The following is a 7,937-nucleotide window of genomic DNA, read 5'->3' on the forward strand; positions in this document are numbered from 1 at the left end:
TGACCGTAACGGTTTTCCCGAGTTTTGTGTTTTTGGGATTTTTGGAAAATGCCCTTGATTTTGAATTATGGGTAATTGAGTGCGAAAAATGTAAAAAAATGCCATTTTCTCACAGATTTGTCGATATTAACTATACTTAGAATCAGAAATTAAAAAAAAATCCCAAAAACACAAAGTTTTTTTGTGTTCCTGGTCGACGAAAAATATGAAAATTAGAGATATTCATTGACATTTGAAGCCAGGCCTTTGCGATGTGTGCCTGAAAAAAAAACGGACTCCCTAAAGCCTGAAAATAATCGTGTTTGGGAGTAAAATAGAGAAAAACTAGAGATAAATATTAGCTTGTTCAGCAAATATGAACAGGTTTGCGTTTCAGTGTAACTAATGTGGGGGGAAATGAACATAACTAGAAAGGTAACAGTTGTAAAGTAAATAGTTAAAACACGTCACATTTCACTTCATCTCTATCCCCTGCAAAATCTTAAAAACTGACTGTTCTGAAATGGAATATTTTTGTAAAACCCACCCCCTTGGGAGAATGTACTTTTCCGGTGGTACCTTCAGTTGAAAAGAACATTTTCACTAAAACCTTTTGCATAATTACCCCACTTTTGAATTTCACGTAAGGAAGAAGTGGGGTAAGTTTCGGTCCCTTAGCAGCTTGCCACGGAACTGCAGGGGTGTTTTTGTTAAGAAATCTTTCAAACAGGATTGCAGAATACAGTAACGATATATTACCATGCACTATGGTGTACAGGAAGCTTAGACAAAGATGTACATTATTTGAAGAAGCTGTCATCTGCGCTGCATGGTAATTTGTGAAGTGAATCCGTCACTATTGCCCTTAAACCGTTATCATAAACATTAATATGTCAGCAGAGACCCAAGTCTGTCACCCTTGCCCCTTATCTGTCACGAAAGCCTTTAATCCCTCAGCGTTGTCCTTATCCCGTCATCATAGCTCTTAATCTCTCACCATCATCCTTAAACCGTCACCATAGCCCTTAATCCGCGACCTTTGCCCTTAATCCGTCACCACAATCCTTAATCCGTCGCCCTTTTACTTAATCTGTGATCGTTCCTCTTAATCCGTCATCCTTGCCCTTAATCTGTAATCATTTCCCTTAATCCGCCATCCTTACCCTTAATCCGTCACCTTAGTCCTTAATCCGTCACCCTTTCCCTTAATCTGTACTCATTTCCCCTAATCCGCCATCATTACCCTTAATCCGTCGCCTTAGTCCTTAATCCGTTACCCTTCGCCTTGATCTGTAATCATTTCCCTTAATCCGCCATCCTTACCCTTAATTCATCAACCTAGCCCTTAATCTGTTACCCTTTCCCATAATCTGTACTTATTTCCTTTAATCCGCCATTCTTACCCTTAATCTGTCACTTTATTCCTTAATCCGTTACCCTAGCCCTTAATCCGTTGCCCTTGACCTTCATCAGCCATCTTTGCTCTTAATCCGTCACCATCACCCTTAAACCATCATTATAGCCCTTAATCCGCGACCTTTGCCCTTAATCCGTCACCACAATCCTTAATCCGTCACCCTTTCGCTTAATCTGTAATCATTTCCCTTAATCCGTCATCTTTACCCTTAATCCGTCAACTTAGTCCTTAATCCGTTACCTTTCCCTTAAGCTGTAATCATTTCCCCTTATCCGCCATCCTTACCCTCAATCTGTAATCATTTCCCTTAATCCGCCATCCTTTCCCTTAATCCGTCACCCTGGCCCTTAATCCGTTGCCCTTGACCTTCATCATCCATCCTTGCTCTTAATCCGTCTCCATAACCCTTAATTTGTCACGAAAGCCTTGATCCCTCACAGTGGTTGCCCTCAATCAGTCACGTCGCCATAACCCTTAATCCGTCACCATAGCCGTTAATCTGTCACCCGATAACCTAATCCGTCACCTTTTCCCTTAATCTGTCATCCTTACCCTTAATCCGTCACCATAACCTTAATTAATCCATAACCCTAACCATAATCCGTTACTCTTGCCCTTAATCCATCGTCAATGTTACATCTTGTTATGACCAAATTTTAGGTCTTTTAGGCAATATAGTATATAGATATAGACCACAAATGGTATGACATGTTAGCAAAGTTGGGATGGTGCCATTGTGATGGAAAATCTGACTGGGTATCAATTTTAAGCCCTGTTTCCGAGTTAATGACTTCTCCAGGCACAGCAACATGGATGCACCCATGGGAGTATCAGTTACAGGGTACTGGTCTGGTGGGCGGACATAAGGACACAGCTGCAGTCACACAGTCTAGTACCGTGGCCACAGTGTCTAGACGTATGAGAACAAAGGGCGTTTCTTGTGTTAGAAAACAACTCATTTCTAGCGATAATATGGAGATTTCTAAACTCTAATCGAAAGTTGTGACAACATGGTGAGCAAGAAGGGATGTATCACCTCCATGTCAGCAGTGGAAACAACAACGGGGAAGCACGGCCAGAAGAGACTGGAAGAATATGGACTGTTTGAAAATAGCAACACCAGACGTTTGTTCATTAATCTCCAAGGCAGGAAAAGTTGTTGCACGTTCCGCAGACAGGACTCGACTATGGAAATTTAGATTCTGAGACTGGAAGGACAAATAACACCAGAGCCGATCTGTACAGAACCAAGGTAAGAGGCGTCTGTTTCTGTTTTTGTGCAGGTAGGTCTTTTCAGTTTTTATGTTAACGTTACGCTTTTGTGGTCATTTCAGATACCTTTCATGGCAAGGTAGAGATTTCGGCAAGTAGCCATTTTCGAAACCATCTCGACGTATGTTTGATATTCAGAATTGCTGTTAAAAGTGTTATTGAAACTTTTTAGGTTTGATGAAATATGAGCAATAACTTAGCAGCCTAGAATTTAGAAATACGTCGCATTCATCCACGTTTCAAAATCATGTGCCATACAAACGTTGAAATTCCAGAACTAATTCTAGTATGTCGCATGTCCACGTATAAGAACTAATTCCAATACAACTTATTTGTACACATTTAAAAATCTACATCCCCGACAAATGTAGACTGTTACAGTAGAAAAACTACAAATGTAGAAAAGAATAATACGTCGCACTCGTCCACGTATGAAAATCATACGCCTGACAGATGTAGAAATTCCAAAACTAATTCCAGTACATCTCACCCCTGACAAATGTAGCATTAACTGAAGACAAAGTACAAATGTACAAAAAAAACAGTACGTCCCATCGTCCACGTATGAAAACCATAAATCATATGCCCGAAAAACGTAGAAATGCAATTCTAGTACATCTTTTTGTCAAGTATGAAAATGTGCAAAGCCCCCCCCGACAAATTAATTTAGAATTAGTTGTGTAGTTAGAAAAAATTATACGTCGCATGTATCATCCACGTATTAAAATTTTACGCCTGACAAACGTAAAAATTCCAAAACTAATTCCAGTACATCTCATTTGTCCACGTTTGAAAACCTCAACCCCCGACAATTGTAGAATTAGCTGAAGATAAATTAAAAATGTAGAAAAATGATACGTCGCATTTGTTCACGTGTAAAAAACATAAAAAACTAGAAAGGCAACATTTGCGGGAGCAAATGCAACTTGTTTCGCCCATTTCCCTCCCCACGCAAAAATCGACTGTGGCATAGAGGCTAACGTTTGTTGTATGTCTGCAATGTTGGTATTTGAATGAATAATTGAATTGAAGACCAGTCAGAAATGGATCTCTCCCAATTTGAAACCCTATGCATGGATGGGCTCTTCCAGGCACCCATATTCATATGCTATTATTTTTTTAGTACAACGCTACGCCACACATTTTGTTTAATGCGCTATCGATCAGCGCCGATATTCAAGACTTCCCCGCGGCCCGATAGTGTAGACATGTAACAGGGGTTTACGTAAGGAGGTTGAAAATTCTTACTGATTTACGTCATTTTTAGCCAAAAACTTTAAACAACTACTCAAAGCAAGCTCAACGTAAATTTTCACGCACTTCACAACTCTCTATTGTTAATGTTAATGTTATTGTCAACGTCCCGACACGGGATGTTTCCTAAGGTGGGAAACGTTGGGTACTTTGTGTGCACTATTGTGCGCACTAGTGTCCAATCTTGGTGACAGAGGGGTAGAAAATTCGTGTACATAGCGAGGAAATGTCAGGTTTTACCATAGTGTCCAAGCTTGCGAACTTGTAGAAATCTTTGTTTCCATGCAGTGTTAAAATAAGAAAAACACCGTGTGTGTCGAAAAATACCACCAGAAAAGTTTTGAACCTTCTCAATTGCACTTACATAACTTCAGTAGGACACAACAATAACTTACAACACAAGGATGTGAGCCAGGGAGTAGTGAAGTTGTGTCTGTACCTGTCAGAGTACTAGTAGTGCCCCTAATTAAATTGACTATTTCAACCAATCAGGTTGAGCTTGATAAATCTGCGCTCTCTCATTGGCTGACCGAATTAGTCAACCCGGCCAGATGAATAAAGATGTGACCTTTAGGTCAGTGACCCCATATGAGGAAAATAGCCGATCTTCTTCCCAAAACACCCTCTAAAATCGCATTTCGAAGTATTGTATGCCAAAAGTGCGATGGGATTCTTTAAATATTTGTTCAATGTACCACCATAGCAAATTTCAGGTCATTTGGATGTATTTCCAGAGCACAGGAGGCCAAAATGTACGTTTTTGGTCAGAAAAACCTCAATAATTTCACGTTCAAGGTCAATATCGAAAAAAATAAAAATAACGCTCCCAGGGTATTTACCCACTCTACATGTATACCAAATTTCAGCTCAGTTGGTGCAGGGACGACCGAGCTGAGTCGATAACAAGATTTGACAGGAGAAAGAAACCATACGAACACAATATATTGCGCCCAACAGTATGTTGGGCTCAACATAATTACAAATGTAGAAAAAAAAGGATACGGCGCATTCGTCCAATTCTTAAAGTATCAGTTATACCCCCATTCCACTTGGACGGCGCTTTCGCCGCGCTCTCACGGCGACATAAGGACCCTATTCCAAGTCACAACACGGTTACGGGGGGCAAATGACCCATATCTTTATATAATTAGTTCGAAAAATATGAAATAAACCTATCTGGCTATCTATATTTCAAATCTATTAAAAAAAATTATCTCTTTTGACTGTCACTTTCGAAATGTTTGCAAATGATCAGAACAACTTCTGAAACATAGTATTCTCGTATTTTCTTTTGTTAGAAACATTTATGAATACTTATAAAGATTTGTAATTAATAAAACAATAATTCGAAGATATAATAAATACCATTAAAAAAACGTAAAATTGACCAGATCGCCGTGAGAGTGCCGACCCAAAATTGTGAAATTGCTTATCAGTTTCACGCATATTTAACTCCAAATGTTGTTTTCCTAGCTAAAGATAAAATTAGTACAATTTTACCTGTACTAAAATGCGAATTTCGAGCCCTATTTTTTTAATCGAACTCCAAAACCTTGAAGTAAGTATAACACGCCATATTCGTAGGTACTAAGAAATATGTCAAACAGCTTATCAGTGTCACATACATTCTAAATTTTGTTTCCCTGTGGCTGTAGGACCTAGCAACTACATGACTAACACGCCACCGCCAACTACTTTGAAAAAGAAAAGCCAATCATGATTTTGGAATAGTCTAATTCAAGTCAATAATTCAAGAGGTTAAATCGACCGAAGCTGTCTACCGTCTTCAGAGACGACAAGAACCAAAGAAGAGAGCATTCAGGTTGATATGTTTCTGTATGTTTTTTTCTCGATCCCTGCACAGGTCACCTATACCGGACTACAAGGTCATCCGGGGCACCCGGTATCCACGTGCACTAGGGAGGAACAATCCAGGCCTGGAACAATCTGGCCGTTTCCCACACAGACTCTAACCGCAGCAGGGGAGGTCGCCGGAGACCTTCCACTGCCGGACCAGCATCAAAGCCGTGTTACAATGATTGTGCTGTTACAACCAGACATTACCTGACACGATTTAGAGAATCCACACACTGGCGTGCACATGTTGTCCACTTTATTTGATTCAAACGAATACGTATTGTCTATTTTGTTGTTTATTTTAGTGTGCAACTTTTAGAAGCTGATTTTGCATGTATAACGTTATGAAAGAAAATACAGGTGATTAACCTCGTTAAAATCAAACCGGATGTACGAATGGTAGAAACCCAATACAAATGTGTATGCAACTGCAAGCTGCAGTAACATTTCACTCCGTCACTTACGTCCAAGAAGTTACAGTGCAACTCCTTACCAAACTTGGAACGGTTACTTTAGAATTAGTCTGCTAATTGTTGTGCTATAATTCTTTGACGGTTATTCATTTGTTTAAGTGAACTGCAGCGAAGAGATAAAGTAATCAATGTTGTGTGAGCAGAGTAAGACAGGAGACGAGAGATTTGTAAAACTAGGAAATTAAGGTCAAGAGAGCAATAGAGACATTCAGTAATTAATAAGGATCGTAGTAAGCCAACATTATGAGGTCATAATCAGTCAGTGTTATAACGTTTACGTCTCCCTTGGTAAGTATGCGGGAATCCTTGTCTCTGTGTCATTTCTTTATCCTTGATGTGGTCGTCTTCAAATCGGCATCTAAAAGAAACCGTATTTATACATCGGCCATTCTTTATTGTAAGAAGGAAAGGGTCTTAAGTATTCACCATTTCAAAATTGACTTAATTTTATTCCAAAAGCTAATTGGCCATCTCACCATTAAACAAACTAATCGTTCATTGTTTTTGTGGCTGTCGTCCCTACATCTCTGACAAGACCACAACTGCCATGTTCTTTAAGATCACGTCTCCTACACTTTCTAATTTAACATCACATTAAATAACAAATCTATATTAACCCTCTATCGTTGGGGATCTTGTCGTCCCTTACTTTTCGACAAGATCACAACAACATGATGCTCAGTGGACCTTGCTCGTCCTTTAGTACAGTGGGCCTTGTGTCCATTTGTGCCAACGGCAAGGTCACAACATCACCACACTAATAACTTTCATCTCTTATACCTAACATAAGTGGCAAAAATCACCCCTCCGGTCAAAATGGTCACACCCAACCCAAAACTAGGAAAAATATGGGAAACCAACATTAGCGACAAAAACCAACCCTAATATTATTGATTACAACACTTTCTAATCCAACATCACATTAAATAAGAAATCTTTATTAACCCTCTATCGTTTGGGATCTTGTCGTCCCTTACTTTTCGACGAGACCACAACAACATGATGCTCAGTGGACCTTGCTCGTCCTTTAGTACAGTGGGCCTTGTGTCCATTTGTGCCAACGGCAAGGTCACAACACCACCACACTAATAACATTCATCTCTTACACCTAACATTAGTGGCAAAAATCACCCCTGTCAAAATGGTCACATCCAACCAAAACAAAGCAAAATATAGGGAACCAACATTAGCGACAAAAAAAACCCAATATTATTGATTACAACACTTTCTAATCCAACATCACATTAAATAACAAATCTTTATTAACCCTCTATCGTTGGGGATCTTGTCGTCCCTTACTTTTCGACAAGACCACAACAACATGATGCTCAGTGGACCTTGCTCGTCCTTTAGTACAGTGGTCCTTGTGTCCATTTGTGCCAACGGCAAGGTCACAACATTACCACACTAATAACTTTCATCTCTTATACCTAACATAAGTGGCAAAAATCACCCCTCCGGTCAAAATGGTCACACCCAACCCAAAACTAGGAAAAATATAGGAAACCAACATTAGCGACAAAAACCAACCCTAATATTATTGATTACAACACTTTCTAATCCAACATCACATTAAATAACAAATCTATATTAACCCTCTATCGTTTGGGATCTTGTCGTCCCTTACTTTTCGACGAGACCACAACAACATGATGCTCAGTGGACCTTGCTCGTCCTTTAGTACA

General features: G+C 39.5%; 1 long non-coding RNA gene across 1 annotated transcript; it reads left to right on the plus strand.

Moving 5' to 3' along the window:
- The first annotated feature begins 2,155 nt into the window (after nt 1-2,155).
- Nucleotides 2,156-6,755, plus strand: LOC136438089 (uncharacterized). The gene is made up of 2 exons (XR_010756381.1): nt 2,156-2,648; nt 5,787-6,755. It is a non-coding gene; the product is annotated as an uncharacterized lncRNA (long non-coding RNA).
- The last annotated feature ends 1,182 nt before the right edge of the window (nt 6,756-7,937 follow it).

Source organism: Branchiostoma lanceolatum, chromosome 7 (assembly GCF_035083965.1).
Source record: "Branchiostoma lanceolatum isolate klBraLanc5 chromosome 7, klBraLanc5.hap2, whole genome shotgun sequence".
Classification (NCBI taxonomy): domain Eukaryota; kingdom Metazoa; phylum Chordata; class Leptocardii; order Amphioxiformes; family Branchiostomatidae; genus Branchiostoma; species Branchiostoma lanceolatum.